At 44.3% G+C, this 18565-nt stretch overlaps 1 protein-coding gene across 3 annotated transcripts in view; it reads left to right on the top strand.

The window, feature by feature from the left end:
- Positions 1-18565, top strand: part of LOC134208460 (uncharacterized) — a 135747-nt gene that overhangs the window by 63923 nt on the left and 53259 nt on the right. The window contains exon 1 of one of the 3 annotated variants that reach the window (XM_062684696.1): positions 16648-16998. The exons of the other annotated variants lie outside the window; for them this stretch is intronic. The gene's annotated coding sequence lies outside the window, so the exon portion shown is untranslated. Of the gene's footprint in view, positions 1-16647; positions 16999-18565 lie in introns of those variants that run through there. 3 annotated transcript variants of the gene reach the window in all.

The following is an 18565-nucleotide window of genomic DNA, read 5'->3' as shown; positions in this document are numbered from 1 at the left end:
CTTTAGGAGATCATGTTCCAAAACAACACTCGTGGAGCAAAAACAAAAAAATAAGCGTAAAGAAATATTGATCCAGAGAAACACAGAAACAAACGGCAACGCGGTTTTGACTTCACATATTGACAGTTAGCTGCTTTATAATTGGGTATCGTCCCAATTAGTGAACCCCCAACTAAAAAGCGCCCTGACTGAAGAAAACCAAATTAGTGAACGTTCACTCTACTTGTTATAGTATTTTTATTGGCATTACATCCCCATACTGGGACAAAGCCGCCTCACAGCTTGGTGTTTATTAAGCACTTCCACTGTTATTAACTGCGAGGTTTCTAAGCCAAGTTACCATTTTTGCATTCGTATATCATGAGGATAACACGATGATACTTTTATGCCCAGGGAAGTCGAGACAATTTCTAATCCGGAAATTGCCTAGACCGGCACCGGGAATCGAACCCACCAACTCTCAGCATGGTCTTGCTTTGTAGCTGCGCGTCTTACCGCACGGCTAAGGAGGCCCCATGTTGCAAAGGCCACTCTGGCTTTAATTTGACTACATAGTTATAATACATATGGGCTGGGCCTGACTTTCGGTTGGGCCAGACCACGGCTCCATAAAAACCGAATGTATTTTATTCACTTTTTCTCCTCGTTACTTTGCGGCTATCGTATACATTAATTACATCAATTTTAGATGAACATTACGTGGTTCTTCCCTGGGCTGCAAAATGGTGGGTTGACATCGAGGAAGGGGCGCCCTACAGAGCTCTGGTCCCCACAAGTTCCTATTTCACGCTTCCACGGGTCGTCCGATGACAAAAGACCGTCAGGTAAGGGTTGTGTACTTAGCTGGTAGTGCAGCCTGGTCACTGCTGTCCTTCTGACATCAGCTAGAGTGAGAAGTTACGCCTGCTGTATCGCGTCAGCTATGCCTAAGGTGACAGCCCCACCAGCGCGATGTAGGTAACGCGACCCCGGTATGGTAGCTTACTAAAGCCACTCAAATAACACGAAAAATGGAGATAGAAAAAAAAGAGAACGTTATTTTTGGCAACCGACCCGGCAACGAAATAAGGACTATGATTGGAAACTCGGTACCTGGAATGTCATGACCCTAAATGAACCTGGACGAGTGAGCCTTCTGGCTGGCGAACTGCAGAAGGTTGGAGTGAACGTCCGATGGCCCAGATCCGCAGAATGTGAATTCCGAGCCGTGGACTCCAAGACCAACACTGCATTCAAGTATAACATCTATCACAGCGGCGGCGAAAAAGCAGAGCATGGAGTTGGTTTCGTAGTGATGGGCAAGCAGATGGAGAGACACCCAAATGTTCACCAGATAGACCAAGTTCTGGTGGATGCACGTCATTTCTCGACATTCAGAGGTCCAACGAACATTGACTCTGGTCACTACCTCGATGTCAGTAAAATTCGATCACGGTTGTCAACTGTATCGAACGAAAGATTAGAGCGAACGATGCGTTACAATATCCAGCGATTATCGGCGGAAGTAGTATCGGCTGAGTAACGCTAGAAGCTCGACGAACGGATAAGTGCAATCAACGTTAGCGACAACATCAACGATCTATGGGAGTCGATCCATGGAGCGGTGAGCACAACAGCACGAGAAGTGGTAGGCGCTGCACAGAGGCGGGTTGGTTCGATGTGGAGTGTCAGTGACGAACAGAACGTTGCCAGAAGCCGGATGTTGGTGTCGGGTACCCGATCGAATAGAGATCGGTACAAGAAAGCAAGAGCAGCCGAAAAACGAACCCTCCACAGGAAGAAGAAAGATTATGAAGAACAAGTTATTAGTGAGGCGCAGGAAAAAATGGAGCAGAACGATAAGCGGAGGTTTTATGAGTCTGTCAATGGCATGCGGAGAAAGACAGCGCCATCTCCCGTCATGTGCAACGACCAACAAGGGAATTTGCTGACAGATAAAACCGAAGTGGCTGCCAGGTGGAAGCAACACTTCGAGACTTTGTTGAACAGTGAAAGTGACGGTGCATCGGTGAACAGAATAAATATTAGCGACGATGGACAAGCCGTGGAGTCGCCTACACTAGATGAGGTTAAAAAAGCTGTCATAGAGCTGAAAAAGAATAAAGCTGCGGGGACGGACCAGCTCCCGGCTGAACTTCTCAAACATGGCAGTGAGCAGCTTTATGAAGTTCTGCACCATATTTTGTTGAAAATATGGGAAGAAGAGGAAATGCCTGCTGGCAGGTTGGACGGCCTCATTTGCTCTATCTTTAAGAAAGGGCACAGACTGGTGTGCGCCAATTACCGCCAAACACTCCTTAATTCGGCATACAAAATTATGTCCAATCCAATCCAATCAACAGATTGAGACCGCTTGAAGAGTCCTTCGTCGGCGAATACCAAGCAGGTTTTCGTGAGGGGCGATCAACGACGGATCAAATGTTTACCCTGAGACAAATCCTTGATGAATTCCGGGAGTACAACTGTTTATTGATTTCAAGGTGGCGTACGATTCAGTGAAACGGAATGAATTATGGCAAATTATGCTTGAACATGGTTTTCCGGCGAAACTGATACGGCTGATTCGTATAACGTTGGACGGATCGAAATCAAGTGTAAGGGTTGCGGATGAAATATCGACGTCATTTGTTACCTTAGATAGATTAAAGCAGGGTGATGCACTCTCGAATCTACTGTTCAATATAGCGCTCGAGGGAGCAATTAGGAGAGCTGGTGTGCAAAGAAGCGGTACCATTATCACAAGATCGCATATGCTCCTGAGATTTGCGGGCGATATCGATATTATCGGGATTGATGGCTGTGCCGTGGAAGAGGCTTTTGTGCCTTTCAAGAGGGAGACAGCGAGGATTGGACTCACGATCAACAGCAGCAAAACGAAGTACATTGTCGCTGGCAATCAACGTGGGTTTATTAGTGGTGGTGGTAGCGAAATGGTGCTGGATGATGAAAAATTTGAAGTGGTAGAAGAATTTGTGTACCTTAGAACATTAGTGACGTGCGATAATGATGTTACCCGCAAGGTGAAAAGGCGTATTGCAGCTGCAAATAGGGCTTATTACGGACTTCGTAACCAGCTTAAGTCCCGTAGTCTGCAAACGAAAACAAAACTCGCGGTGTATACTACTCTGATTCTTCCGGTGGCTTTATACGGCCATGAGACATGGACGTTAAAGCAGGCTGATCGAAGAACTTTCGGAGTGTTTGGGCGTAAGGTGTTGCGGACAATACTCGGCGGTAAACAGGAGAACGGTATCTGGCGGCGTCGCATGAATCACGGATTGTACCAGGTATATAAAGGGCTGGATATTATTAAGCTTATACAACACGGCAGACTACGGTGGGCGGGTCACGTTGTTCGTATGTCGGAAGAACATCAAGCGAAGATAATATTCAGTAGAGAACCCAGAAGAGGCCGCAGGCTTCGTGGACGGCCGCGTTCACGATGGCTTTTTGTAGTTGAAGAGGACCTGAGGGCGCTCAATGTTCAGGGTGACTGGAAGCGATTGGCCCAGGATCGAGTCCAGTGGAGAAGGATACTCCATTCGGCGTAGGTTCATCGAAGAGCTGTAGCCCATAAAGTATCAAGTAAGTACGTGGTTCTTCAACTCCCTTGCACCTTCATCAAAATAGCGCAAGGGGCCGTACACTCACAGCCTCCCTCCCCCCATGTAAGATTTTTCCCAGGCCCATATATTGGCACTTTGATGTTGCATGAAGAAGAAGAAGCAGAAAGATGATAATCGAAAAAATCTCCACGGGGAACCATACGAAGTAGTTTTTAAAACTCTTCCCAAAAATTCTTAAAGCAATTTAATTAAAAACGGTAAGCAGTACGGGGCTGGAATTTTCTTATACTGTGTATTAATTTACGGAGGAATGTCCGGAGGGATTCCTGGATGAAGTTTTGAAGGAATTCATAAGGATTTCCAAGAATTCTTCCACCTTCCTAGAGGGATCTCTTAAGGAAGTACTGGAAAAATTTCTTGAAGAAATTCCTGAAATAATTGCTGAAACAGTTTCTCAAAAAAGGAACTCCTAAACCAATTTCCGCAGGAATTTCTAAAGAAATTTCCAAAACAAGTCCGAACGAATTCTCCTGTGGGAATTCCGGGAGGCTTCCCTGATACAATTTCCGCAGGTATTTCCGTAGGAATTCTGACCAAATTTCCAAAGGAGCTTCCGAAGAAATTCTTTAAAAAAAGGTTAAGAAATTTTTTGAAGGAATCTTCTGTGTTCTTCAAGGATTTAAAAAAAGATTTTCTTATAGGAAAATCTGAAAGAATTCCTAGAATTCGTTCTTTTGATTTTCGAAAGAATATCTTGATGCTTTTCAAAAGAATTTCTGTATCAATCTCACAAGTAATTTCCTGAGAACTTTCCGAAAGAATCCTTGGAAAAAAATCCGAAGGAATTCCTGGAGCAATCTACCGAGAAATTCAATTCAGGTTCTTTTGAAATTTCCTTTAGGATTGTAGCGGTGTTGAACTTAATTTTAAGATTAAAAAACACCTAAATAAAGTCTAAAATAATAGGAATTTGTTTGGTAATTCCTGAAAATAATTCCAGCGGATTGCTAAAGAAATTCTTTTACAAAATTTCTGGAGATTTTCCAAAAGAATTCTTAGACAAATTTTGGAAGAAATTTTCTAAAGAACTCCCAAAAGAATTTCAGAAGGTGTTTCTAGATTTATTTGCTGAGCGTTTTTGAAGAAATTTAGTAATGAATCACTGGAGGAATTACCGATGGATTACTTAGAGTAATTTACGATGGAATTCCTGGAGGAATTTTTGAAGGTATGCATGAAAGATCTTCTGGATGACTAATCGAATTAATTCCTGGGGGTATCTTTTTACGAAAAAATATCTGGATTATATTCCGAACGAACTTTTGGATAAATTCATGAAATATCACCTGAATGAATACTCTAAGAAATTTCTGGAGAAATTTCCGAAGCAACTCCTGAAGTAAATTCCTAAGGAATTCTTGAGAATATCCGAAGAAGTATGATGATGGATCGACTGCAATCCCGATATTTTTGGGTTTATATTTTTGGCATGAATATAATTATAGATTCAAAACAGGGTTTTGATTTACTACTGTCCGGATTTGCGCAAGAATTTTCGAAGGAATTCCTTCAGATGTCCCTGACGGAATTCTTGTGAAAGTTTTTAAAGTAATTTCCGAATGAGATCCTGTATAAGTTTAGAAGTTTATATAAAATTTTCAGTAGGTATTTCTGTGAAAATTTCATTGGAAATTTGAATTTTTTTCGTGGATGTCTTTAATAGTTCTTTAGCAAATTCTTTCAGAATAACGAATTTCTGAAAGAATTTGCTAAAAAACTATTAAAGGCATCCACGAAAAAAATTTCCAATTGAATTTTCAAAGAAATACCTACTGCAATTTTTATATAAACTAAACTAAACTAAATTAAGAAAATATTTTCGAAAATCTATTCGGGTGGTTCTAAAAATCTACAATTCAAGCATACATATTCAACTCCTGCCGGAATTTCTTTCGGGTGCTCCTCCAGGAATAATTCATTTTATTTGAATATTCCTACGGTAGAACCTCCTAAAAGAACTTCATAAATTTCTCCAGAAATTTCACTTAGGAATTTCTTCAGAAATTCTTTTAAGAATCCTTCGGAAATTATTTTAAAGAGCTCCTTCGAAAATTTCATCTGGAAATTCTTATGATATTTCCGTTAGAAACACATCCAAAAATGCCTTCACGATTTCCTATTTTAATCTTTAATAAATTTCCGGAAAAAAATTCCTCAACAAAATATCCAGGAAAAAAAAATATTCCGGGAAAAGGAAGTTTCGAGGGAATTTCTGGATGAATTTACAAAGGCCTTTCAAGAGGATTTTCCCAAGGAATTCCAGGAAGGTGTTCAGGGATGGGCTCTTGCCCATCCTGCCAAAAATATTGGGGGAGGCGTTTGTCTGTGCACATTCGTTTATTCATTTTTTTAGTCTACATCTAAACAGATATCACTGAATCAACAATTTGACGCCACAATACACGGTTCGAGGCCGCATCTCTCCATCATCGAATACGACCCACGCTCGCCAAGTCGTTTTGCACCTGGACTGCCCATCTCGCCCGCTGCGCTCCATGCCGTCTCGTACCTGCCGGATCGGAAGCGAACACCATCTTTGCAGGGTTGCTGGCCGGCATTCTTGCAACATGTCCTGCCCATCGTACCCTTCCGGCAGTAGCTACCTTATAGATCGCCGTAGAGTTGGGCGAGCTAGTGGTTCATTCTTCGCCGCCACACACCGTCTTCTTGCACACCGCCAAAGATGGTCCTAAGCACCCGTCTCTCGAACACTCCGAGTGCTTGCAAGTCCTCCTCGAGCATTGTCCATGTTTCATGTTCGTAGAGGACAACCGGTCTTATTAGCGTCTTGTACATGACACATTTGGTGCGGTGGTGAATCTTTTTCGGCCGCAGTTTCTTCTGGAGCCCGTAGTAGGCCCGACTTCCACAGATGATACGCCTTCGTATTTCACGACTAACATTGTTATCAGCCGTTAGCAAGGATCCTAGGTAGACGAATTCCTCGACCACCTCGAAGGTATCCCCGTCTATCGTAACACTGCTTCCCAGACGGGCCCTGTCGCGCTCGGTTCCACCCACAAGCATGTACTTTGTCTTTGACGCATTCACCACCAGTCCAACTTTTGTTGCTTCACGTTTCAGGCGGGTGTACAGTTCCGCCACTTTTGCAAATGTTCGTCCGACAATGTCCATGTCATCTGCGAAACAAATAAATTGACTGGATCTGTTGAAAATCGTACCTCAGCTGTTACACCCGGCTCTCCGCCTGACACCTTCTAGCGCAATGTTGAACAACAGGCACGATTCGCCCGAAATCTTCACACAGTCTTGCATTTTGCACATGCACTTCTTCTTAAATTCTGGCCCCTAGCTTAGACTAGTTCGCCGACTGGTTGGCTGATCCACTGCTCCACTGCCATGTTGTTCCCTTCCCTCGAATCCCCCTGACTTTCCCCGGCGTCCAGGGTGGTCCACCAGTTCCGGTGAAAGAAACTTTCGCACTGATGGTAACATGACTACCGGCGGCTATCGCAGGGGACGCTTGCTCGCATTGCGCCGACTTCGTCTTCGGGTCCTCTGCAACGACAGTTCCGGTGGTGGATGACGTCCACACTGGCGGTGCCCTACGTACCCGAAGCACTTCCTTCTTCTTTCTTCTTCCATCAGCAGGTTGGCTGATCGAGTGCCGAGGACAGTCCGAGGATTCCGGTATGCAGAAGACTTCCGGTTCACCGGTGCCCCAACGACTCGAGGCCAAACCCTGGCCACTGCGCAGGATTTTCCTCCGAACCGAAGTTCATTTGCTGGTCCCTTCTCCATCTACACTGCAGCTCTGACAGTATCTGCGTCACGACTCTGCTTACCGGATTCCACGCACCTTCATCGTCACACATTCCTCTACGTGCTTCCGCAAACCTCGGGCAATCGAACACTACGTGTTCTGGAGTCTCTTCTATGTTGATACACGCTGGGCAGAATGGCGATGACGCATGGCCACACCGATGCAGATAGTGACGGAAACAACCGTGTCCGGACAGGAACTGTGTGAGGTAAAAGTTCACCTCACCATGCTCCCTGTTCACCCATGTCGACACATTGGGGATGAGCCGATGGGTCCACCTTCCATTATCCGCATTGTCCCACTCCTGCTGCCACTTCACCATTGAGTCCAGTCTCACCGTCTTCGTCATATTTCTGGTATCTCTCCATTGGTAGCACTCGATATCCTTTGTTAGGGTTATGCAGATTGGAATCATCTCTGCTATAACGCAAACTGCCTCCGACGAAATGGTGCGGTACGCACTTGCGACTCGGATGGCCATCAGACGAAACACGCTATTCAGCTTCCTCCGGTAACGTTTCGCCTTTAGCGCAGCTCCCCAGGCTTGAACTCCGTACCTTAGTATCGAGGATGATACTGTCGCCAGAAGACGCCTACTGCTGCCTTTTAAGGATAATCCTTTCCTGAAGCTTTCCCAGTATATCCAGCAGACATTTGTGCCTATACGATGCTGGATTCCCCAGCTGTTTCCCTGGTTTTTGCAGCAGTACCAGTTTCTGGATCTTCCACGTATCCACTAAACACTTTTGCAGCACCATCCTGAACAAGTCCGGAAACGCCAAAATCGGATTTTACACCTAAATTTGGAATTCCATCCGGACGCGGAGCTTTCTTCATCTTCAAACCTTTCGCCACTGATGACAGCTCGTCATTGGAGACTTGCATACCTGCAGCGGTTACTCGGTACTCTTCGTACGCGGTACTCGGCCACGTCGTAGAACCATGCTGCGAGAAAAGACCGCCCACGATGATCTTCAGCTTGTCCGGACACATTTTGGCTGGCGTCGCTGGACCCCTGATCTTCTTTGTTCGACTCGGTAAGCGTTGCCCCAAGGAACAGCGTCAGCTTCTCGGCACAATTCCTTGAAGCAATTAGACTTGTTGATTTTGATCGCCCGTTTGAAAGCAGCTCTAGCTTCAAGGAAATCTATCTTTCGCTCCTCTCTGAGTATTTCATATTTTGCCCTCTGAAAGTGTATTCTGGCTCTGAGACAGGCGGTGTGAACGTTGGCAAGAATTTCGTTCGACCGGTAACTTGGTCGCCAGCTGTTCGTTGGCTCTAATTTCCTCGGCATCGTCGCATCGCAAGCCCTCGCTAGCGGTTCCTTCAGCTGTTCTGCGTTTGATTTGTAGCGCCGATGTTTGCTCGAAGCGTTTTGATACTAGACCTTATCTCCCGTCGTAAAGTCGGCGTTCGTGTTCCAACACTATACCGGATCGCTTGGAGATGGCTATGGGTATATTCTTCACAAACTCTCCAGTTCATGTTCCTCGCCATCGACGGACTGCAGAACGTGACATCGGCAGCTAACGGTGGCTTCGATGCTCAATCTAACTTCCAACTTTGCTAGAGCCCTCCAGCAAACTGTAACCTATGGCATTAGTCAGTCTGCTTCCCCAGTCCACTGTTCAAGCATTGACATCGCCTCCGATGATCACCGGTTTTCAGCCGATCAGCTTCCCCGTGAGTGAGTCCAGCATCCGGTTATATTGCTCCAAAACATTGGAGGTGCGTAACAGCTACACACAAAGATCCCGTTAATTTTGGCGATTAGGAAACCCTCGCTTGAACTGTCTACCACCTCTTGGATAGGGAATCTGCCCATCACTTGGACAGCCGCAATCCCCGTAGCATCCGCAACCCAGTTGCCGTTGCCAGAATGGATCCGATTCGGTTTAGCAATAATTGCCACGTCACACATTGCTTCTGTTGTCGACTGTCACAACAGTTGCTGTGCAGTGTCGCAATGATTGAGATTTAACTGAATGATCTCCATTAATCTCGGCCTGCCATCACCTTCTTGTAGGCAGGCCATTGGAAGCCACCCGTCATAAGGTCGTTTCCGTCCTCCGGTTTGCAGAGCAAGCATCTTGGTTGCTTCGTACAGTCCCTAGCAACGTGTCCTTCTTCACCACATTTTCTACATAGACCGGATCAGTCCGGACCTTTGCAGTTTCGCGCCTGGTGCCTAAGCGCTATGTATTTGAAGCATTGTTCCATCCCTTCGGTGACCCGCGGAGTGAGTCTCAACGGGAACACCGACCATCCGTCTTTCACCGTGCCCACCTCCACCATTTTGTTGGCAGCAACTGCTGGTAATCGTATCGCTGCTCCTTGTGTGCTTTCTTCAGCCGAATCGTCATCTGCACCTCACTCAGAATACATTGCGAGACTAGTGCCTCCCTCAGTTCGTCTTCCGACGTAATCTTGTCTGCCTTCTCTTACGTTTGCTTTACTGTCCACGGAATTGGCAACGAGCTCCCGGAAGGCTGAGTTCTCGATAGTAGGATCCTTCTTCAGTTCGAACAGCAAGTTGCCCTTCTGGGTACGCCTAATCTTCACTATTTTCTCACCCAAGTCCTTGAGCTCCGGGGTTTCTCTCACTTTCCTTAGGACTGCTGCATACGTCGTCCTATCGCTCGCTTCGACGATCAGGGCGTCGCGTCCCCCTTGACCGTCTTCCGAGGAGATCGACGTTTTTATTCCTTCTTCTGTTACTTCTTCTTTTCCACAGTCACTATCTGCTTCCTCCTCTTCTCTCGCTGGCTTTCTACGGTTTGCCAATCACCGTTCTTGGCGCCATCCTTTGCTACGCTAGCACAATCATGCACGTTCCGCTGTTTACTCGGGACTTCCTGCTCTCTTGGCGAGTCCCTGCTTCGCTTCTCCGTGCGAGTATTTCAGCTCATTGGTGCATGCTGTGTTAGAGTGATTCAAATTTTGACTTTTTTGCTCCCCTATGCTTAAACGATGGCATTTTCCATTTTAATAATCGTCCTAAATTTTAAGCTAATTTGGATGTAATTTGACTGAGCACAAGCAGTTTGAAGCTTGTATGAAAATTACTATGAAAACAGTAACTTTTATGAAAAACCGTTCCCCATCATTGCCCAGTAAGCTCTAAAAATGTATGAATACGTTAGCAACATAGAAAATTTAACAAGGAAAAATATCGTCGTTGTTGCTAAACGATTTGATGCTGGCAACAAAAGTTATTAGGGAAATACTGAACTATGGGAAATTCAATTTAACACGTAAAAGAATAACATCAATATCAATAATGGACATTTCTGTTTTCTCTATAATTTTGCTCTCAAAAGTCAGATTGCTTCGCAACAACAACTGACTTTTAGCTTAGGATCTATTCTATGATGGCGATGCGTTAAAAATATTCAAATAGATTCTGGGCTGCTTCACGAAACGATCCTTTACATAAGTGGCAATTCTCATAGTAATTTTCATATAACCTTCAAGCGGCTCGTGCACAACCAAATTACATCCAAATCAGCTAAAAATTTGGGAGGACTATTAAAATAGCAAAAACAATCGTTTAAGCACAGGGGAGCGAAAAAGTCAAAATTTGAATCACTCTAATGCTGTGTCTCTGTCTGCTGTGTGTCTGCGGTATGCCCCGCTCCCTCTTTCAGCGCTTTTCAGCTGCCTCAGCTCTCCTTTTGAGTGCGTTCTGTTCGTGCTCGGCAGCTTTAACGGCGGTTTTGATGCTCATCATTAGAATCTTTATCTTAGTGTGAACATTGTGCTTGTCCTTCATGAAGTCATAAAGCTCGTTGACTCACTTCCGCTTCCATCAGGTTGAACCTCCCAAGTTGTAGTTCCTCCTGAGTAACACTACTTTCCAATTTTGGTGGTCACTGTCCGATCACGGACAGTCGAATGATGAGGCCAATCCTTCGGTTGAGGATTCCTGCTGAACGGCCAATTCCTCTTCGGAATGCCACGGATGATCGGCCGATTCCTTCTCGGTGAAGGAATGCCTGGTGTGTCAATAGCTCAGACTGGAGGGTTAATTAACTCATAGCTCTGAAAAGAGCTGATTGGTTTGGCTGCTTTCGGGGAATGAAAACTTCGCTTTTTTACTTTGACCGGTTTATTGCCGTACAATGGCTAAATACTGAATGAAGAAGAGATACATTGTGCACATTTCTTATATAGTCTAATAGTATACAATGACAATGTAAAATGTTTCTTTTAAGTATATGGGGGCGTGGCTTCGATGAGAAAATTCTCGCTGTTGATGCGGTGATGCAATGATCATTGATGATGATGACGGTGACTGTACACGATAGAGAGCTCTTGCTTTGCGTAACTTTTAGCAGGTAGCAGTGCATGTTTTGTTGGTTGGAAGAATGAAATTTTTGGGAATGGAACAACACCACATCAAAGAAGATGATGTTAACAAAATGGAAGGAATATTTGATTTTCGTTCGCTTCATGCGCGAACATTCTCCCGCCAGCAAGAAAGAGTTCATTAACGATTTGTTACTTTAGTTCGAGAGCTGACAATGGACTTACGGGATTCTAGCAAAAGGTCATAAAGCGGGTTTGCATCGGAACAATAATTGGATGCGTTTTGAGAGTTACCTTCTGATATACTTGAAGATTGTTTGAATTCAGCAGATGGTTTTGTTTCGTTTGATGGGTTGCAGTTCATCGAAAGAGGTGTCTGTAGGATTGAGTTGAGGTTTTGTGTATCGTAGAGATTTTGTGGAATGTACGAGTATGTAGGACGTTTTTTCCGTAATTTTGGATTCGAAACATTATTTGCCAATGATTGTATTCCTACTGTGTAACATCTGGGATCAATACCGCGCATTGGGCTAACCGCTCCAGCGACCACCCATCCCAGACGGGTCTCCTGAAGGATAGGTAATTTGTCAGAAATTTTGAATTGTCCTGGCAACATCAATTGAAAAAAGTGTTGAATACCGATAAGAAGATCGATTTCACCGGGGAGATTGAACTTGGGATCAGCAAGAGAAAATCCGGTAGGAATTTTCCAAGATTGGATGTCAATTGGAACTGACGGAATTGCTCCAGTTACCTGTTCAGCAACAAGGCACTCGAATTTTGCACTGTAGTCAGAATAGCAAGATTTGATCTGAATCTATACGACTTCAGATAGGGACGACTTCTGATTATTGGCTCCAACAATATCAACCTTTGTCGAGAGCCGAGGAAGTTTAAGGGACTGAATGAATTTCCGTGAGGCAATGTGTGCTTGTGAACCACTATCAAGAAAAACTCGACAAGGACGTAGTTTTCCATCGGCATCATGAACTTGAACTATGGCTGTCATAAGTAGACTGTTGCACATAGCTGAAACCTTTTTTGCAGGATAGACGGCAGAAGTGGACTGTATTTGATGGTTTTGAGTCTCGTTATCCGAATCATCGGATTCTGGTGTCGCTGGGGAAACGTCAGAGTCAGGGTGGAGGAGGGTATGGTGTTTACCTTCACATTTCCAACAAGTAAAAGAGGATTTGCACGCACTGCTCCTATGCCCTACTCTCAGACAATTAAAGCAAGCTTTGAGCTCTCTTACCTTGGCTTCCCGGTCTGGAACGGACATCTTGCGGATGGCGTCGCACTTGAAGATCGGGTGACTTCCTTCACCGCACACTTGGCATGTTGGCTCCGCTTTCTCGGTGATGGCATAGGTTTTCAGTTGAGTGGGTCCCTTTTCTGGAATCGGCTTCGAGGTAGGTTTCTGGATCGCTTCTTCACACCGCTCGAGGATTGAGCAGCGCTTCTTCAGGAAGTCCATGGTGTCATTGTAGGTGGGAATTTGTTTGTGGGGAATAGTTGCTTCCCACTCCATGCGGGTTCTGTTGTCCAACGCTTTCGCAACCAAGTTCACGACGAAGCGCTCGGACATTCCAAGCATTTGCTCTTTCATTAGGCTGAGACCATCGATGTGCCGGGTTACATCGTCGATCAGTTCTCGAAGTTCTGAAGAACAGGGTCGTGTCATTTTCTTCAAGTGTAGCATACTCAAGACGTGAGTATCTACAATGAGTCGCTTGTCATCGAAACGTTCCTCCAGCAACGTCCAGGCGTGGGCGTAGTTGTTGGCTTGCATGGTAGAGTCGTCGATGATTCCCGCAGCACTGCCAATCAAGGCTCGGTCCAGGTGATACAGCTTGATGGCGTCGGAATCGGTGGAGGTTTTCATCACATCGAGAAACATGGCCTTAAAGCGTGGCCAGTTCTCCGGTTTCCCATCGAATGTAGGAATGGGTGCTTTCAGTGGTTGCTGTTGGACGATGATGCGTGGTGGTTCTTGTTGACCTCTTGCTACCAGCCTCATATCGGTGGGGGCTTCCATGGACTGGATAAGCGTTTCCACAAACAGGCAGGCGTCGTTGTGCTGAGTTTCGAAAATGACGTAGGCTTCATCTTGCTCAGATAGCTTCTCGGCGGATGTTAGTGTGACAATTTGCCGGTGGATGTCACAGTACTCCTGGTAGTGGGTATCCAAATTACGTTGGTATAGCTTCAATTGCACCAAACTCAACTGCACGGTTGCAGCCCCTGATGCTTCTTCGACGGTTTTGCGGATGCGCGTAACTTTCGCCTTCACCTGTCCACGTAGGTGAACAAGCGATTTGAGATCCGCCATCCTCTCCTTCTGCTCGATTTTACTTGGTGTGTGTTGAATCGGCATCACACGACGTCAGCGACGAGTTTCAATAACGTTTTCACTCACGGTTACACTCGCGTCTTTCTTTCGCACTAAAACGCAATTTTCCTCCTCGAATCAGCCAGAAAATTATTTTAACTAACTCTGCTGAGCATCGACAGAGGGAAACGATGGACAATCGGCTGATTGCCAGATCACAGTTGCGGCTGCAACAAACGGAAAACGGATCGTCCAGATCCGGTTCGATAGGACCAAAATGTCCGATCACGGACAGTCGAATGATGAGGCCAATCCTTCGGTTGAGGATTCCTGCTGAACGGCCAATTCCTCTTCGGAATGCCACGGATGATCGGCCGATTCCTTCTCGGTGAAGGAATGCCTGGTGTGTCAATAGCTCAGACTGGAGGGTTAATTAACTCATAGCTCTGAAAAGAGCTGATTGGTTTGGCTGCTTTCGGGGAATGAAAACTACTTCGCTTTTTTACTTTGACCGGTTTATTGCCGTACAATGGCTAAATACTGAATGAAGAAGAGATACATTGTGCACATTTCTTATATAGTCTAATAGTATACAATGACAATGTAAAATGTTTCTTTTAAGTATATGGGGGCGTGGCTTCGATGAGAAAATTCTCGCTGTTGATGCGGTGATGCAATGATCATTGATGATGATGACGGTGACTGTACACGATAGAGAGCTCTTGCTTTGCGTAACTTTCAGCAGGTAGCAGTGCATGTTTTGTTGGTTGGAAGAATGAAATTTTTGGGAATGGAACAACACCACATCAAAGAAGATGATGTTAACAAAATGGAAGGAATATTTGATTTTCGTTCGCTTCATGCGCGAACTGTCACCCTATTCTCGGATCCTAGCTCCTTTTGGTCTGCCTGGTTCTCAGAAGTCTTGGCTGCTAGTACTTACTACTGCTGCCTGTGCCATCACTGAAGATCGCTGCAGCTTCCAATTTTTTTGCGAAAACATTCGTTCCGCCTGCTTCTTCATTGCTTTTTGTATTTGTTTACATGTTAAAAAAGGTCCCTGCTCCGGGCCGTTGACTCTACCTGTTGTAGATAGTCGCATTTTGTAAGCTTCCGAGCCTCTTAAAAGCAGGCTTCCGAGCCTCTTGAAAGGAGGTTTCCGAGCTGCTTGAAAGGAGGCTTCTGAGCCTCTTGACTGGAAGCTGTCTAGCCTCTAGACATGAAGCTTTTAAGCCTCATGAAAGGTGGCTTCCGAGCCTCTTGAAAGAAGGCTTTTGAGCCTTTTGGAAGTAGACTTCCGAGCTTCTTGTAAGGAGGCTTTCGAGCCTCTTAAATGCAGGCTTCCGAGCCTCTTGAAAGGAGGTTTCCGAGTCTCTTGAAAGAAGGTTTCCGAGCTTCTTGAAAGGAGGCTTCCGAGTCTCTTGAAAGGAGGCTTCTGAGCCTCTTGGCTGGAAGCTTTCTAGCCTCTAGACATGAAGCTTTGGAGCCTCATGAAAGATGGCTTCCGAGCCTCTTGAAAGAAGGCTCTTGAGCCTTTTGGAAGTAGGCTTCCGAGCTTCTTGATAGGAAACTTTCGAGTCTCTTGAAAGGAGGCTTCCGAACCTCTTGAAAGAAAGCTTCCGAGCCTCTTAAAAGGAGATGATCGATGAAAATTATAAGTAATCCGTGTTCTGCCGGGCGAAATTAAATTCCTAAATTTTGACAGTAAACTATGTGTGTGTGCGAATTTTAAGCTGAACAAGGAGTTAAACCTACCACGAAAAAGCATAATTCAACATTTTGAACTTGTGTGTAAGCAGTAGTGAGAGGACATACATACAAACGATGGATTTTAGGTAAATTTGAAAAAAAAAATCAAAATCGGTAATACACAAAACGAACGCAAGCAAATTCGAACTATTATATCAAATAACTTGGCTGCGTACACACTAGTTTTGAAAATTGATAAACAGATATGAAATTTCGAGAAAATCGATCACCGTGTGCTGGAGGGACTCGAACCCAAAGCCTTCTACTCACCGTACGAAAAAGGCTACATTACCTTACCGCTGAGTGGATTAATAAGAGTTTTGTTTTCTGTAATGTGACTTTTGCGATATTTTAATAAACAATAAGTCTCAAGTGACCGAAATTGATGGAACTGTTTTCTCAAGGATATTTAAATTTGTTGAAACTAATTCTCGTTCTAACAGATTTTAAAGCATGAGCTTTGCACTTTCGGATTATAGCAGCACTCGTTAGGTTCAGGCAATGCATGTTCTGCCTCACCACACTGACAGTAGGACTGCGCTTTTCACAGCTCTCGCACCCAGTACAGGAAACAGCTTTTCCAACCAACAGTGTTGCTGCCGGCCGCCGGTCGGTCGGTTGCTGATACTACCATCATCGTCATCACCGTCATCGTCGTCGGTTTGGCTTGGTTGGCGCGCGCTTTCGGGTGAAAAACTGAAGAGCGCGCACATCACCACGGCACGACGAGGCGATTCTGGAAGCAACTGTTGCATACAGGTTCTGCTTGCGCTCGGTCTGTCTTTCGACTCAAAACCGATATAAAAGGTTCAACATTGTCTTCAGGTTTAACCATTTGTTGCTCCAACGTGCTCCCGGCAGTATCCTCCCGAAAATTAGGTGGATGAGGTGCGAGTGTGCGTGCGATTCCTTACAGAAGACATTGGTGACGGGGGAAGTGTGTGCTCGGAAGTTGGTAGGACTAAACTGATTTGGTGGTTGGAAGTTGTGGACGAGTTGAGGATTAGTGTCAGAAGTGAAGAAGCAGATTTATTAGGTTATCGTTATCGATTGACTGAGTGCAATAATTCTGAGTGGAGAATAAAGTGGTAAATTTCGTTGTGAGGGATAAGTGCATTTAATGGCCAACTGAAATAAGGCCATAAGCTGCATATGAGACGAGAACCAACGCAGGATAGGATAGGACTTCATTTTTAATGTAAGTAAGCGTGTCATGCTGGGTCAAATCCAATCTCTGTTGGGCATTTAGAACAGAATGACCTAACCACACGAGGTAAAGCCTTTCGTCGTCCCCGAAAGAGGGGGTGAATAATTAAGAACTTCTTCGTTAGGAGAAAACATCGGCGGGCGAGTGAATTTCGCTACTCTGACGAGAGCTGCCGAAACACGCCAGATTGGATGGTGCGAAATTAAGTTTGATTAAGGAAAATGAGAAATCATGCCTCGCAGGAAAGGCTATCTCGTCGGGCTTAACCACGTGTGCTCTGGTGTCCGTTGGAATTTATGATTAACGTATGTTACGCCGTACTAGAATGAAGATTGGGGACCTTTCGGTAGCGCACTGTGTGTGTGGCGAATCGCTGTTTGACGATGGGATTAGTTGGTAAATTTTTGGTGTGCTATTTCGTCACACGTGGGCGGAAATTCTTGTGCCTTATACAATGATATCAATTGTCTTTAGCAGGTGAGACAAGATTAAGTTTGAATTAGATTTACTGGTTGGAATTAATAAGCAATGTAGTTTCTGTGAGAATAGTTAAATGGTTAGGAGGAAAACAAATTTAGAAGCTTTGCAATCAGCATCTTTTTGTTTAGAACCTTTGATTATATTGGACTAGGAGATCATCAGAAACTTTGGGGACATGATCAAATTATAAAAGACCTTAGATGACCAAGGGAAGAGATTGGTTACCTGCGGCATTTTCGAAGCATCATACAAAACTTGTATGATTTTAATCGTCGGGGGGTCGATAAATCAAACAAAATCCTTTACTTAATTAGTGTATCGCCCTTTCCGAGTTTTAAATTTTTGAAAAAAAAAATGATTTCATATGGTACTAATGAAAAGCACCCAACTTTACTTGAGGGTTTCAAATGTCAATTAGATCAATTTTAGTATGATTATTTTGATTTCTATGATCGCGAAAACAAAGCTCAGACGAAGTTTCTAATATAGAATACGACATAGAATTAAAGCAGTCGCGTCACGAGTGGCAAATCAATATAATGTATTTATTCTTTAATTAATTAATTGCAATGGAAAATCACTACTCATTAATTAAACTAGCACTGAACTGCTCTAAATATAGAATGTAACTGCTCCCAGTGGGCTTCGTTTGGGTCTATTTTTAATTAATCACTGATAGCCTATCAATTTGGAATATCTGCTGACGCCGATGCAAGTCGTCGTTGTTCTAATTCGATGTTGCTCTGTTGCTGGGGCCTAGCCCATGTGGGGATATGCCTGTTGTAACTAATTGTGTCTGTAATAATATTTAAATTTTATAGTAAAAGGACGAAGAGTGTGTAGATATAAGAAATAATAATTGATTCTAAATATATTTATTACTCAAAACTACTTACAAATTTTTCTTTTCTTCTGGATGATATTATTTTGCATTACGTTACAATTAGTTGCAATAGGATTTTTCTGCACCATATGTAAACTTGTGTATTTCATTCTGGAATATGATAATGATAATATGAAGGCCGTCTTCTTTTTTTTCCTCTAATAGCTTTATGTCATATGCATAAATTAAAATCTT

This window comes from Armigeres subalbatus, chromosome 1, assembly GCF_024139115.2.
Source record: "Armigeres subalbatus isolate Guangzhou_Male chromosome 1, GZ_Asu_2, whole genome shotgun sequence".
Classification (NCBI taxonomy): domain Eukaryota; kingdom Metazoa; phylum Arthropoda; class Insecta; order Diptera; family Culicidae; genus Armigeres; species Armigeres subalbatus.
This window is presented reverse-complemented; position numbering and strand designations above follow the sequence as displayed.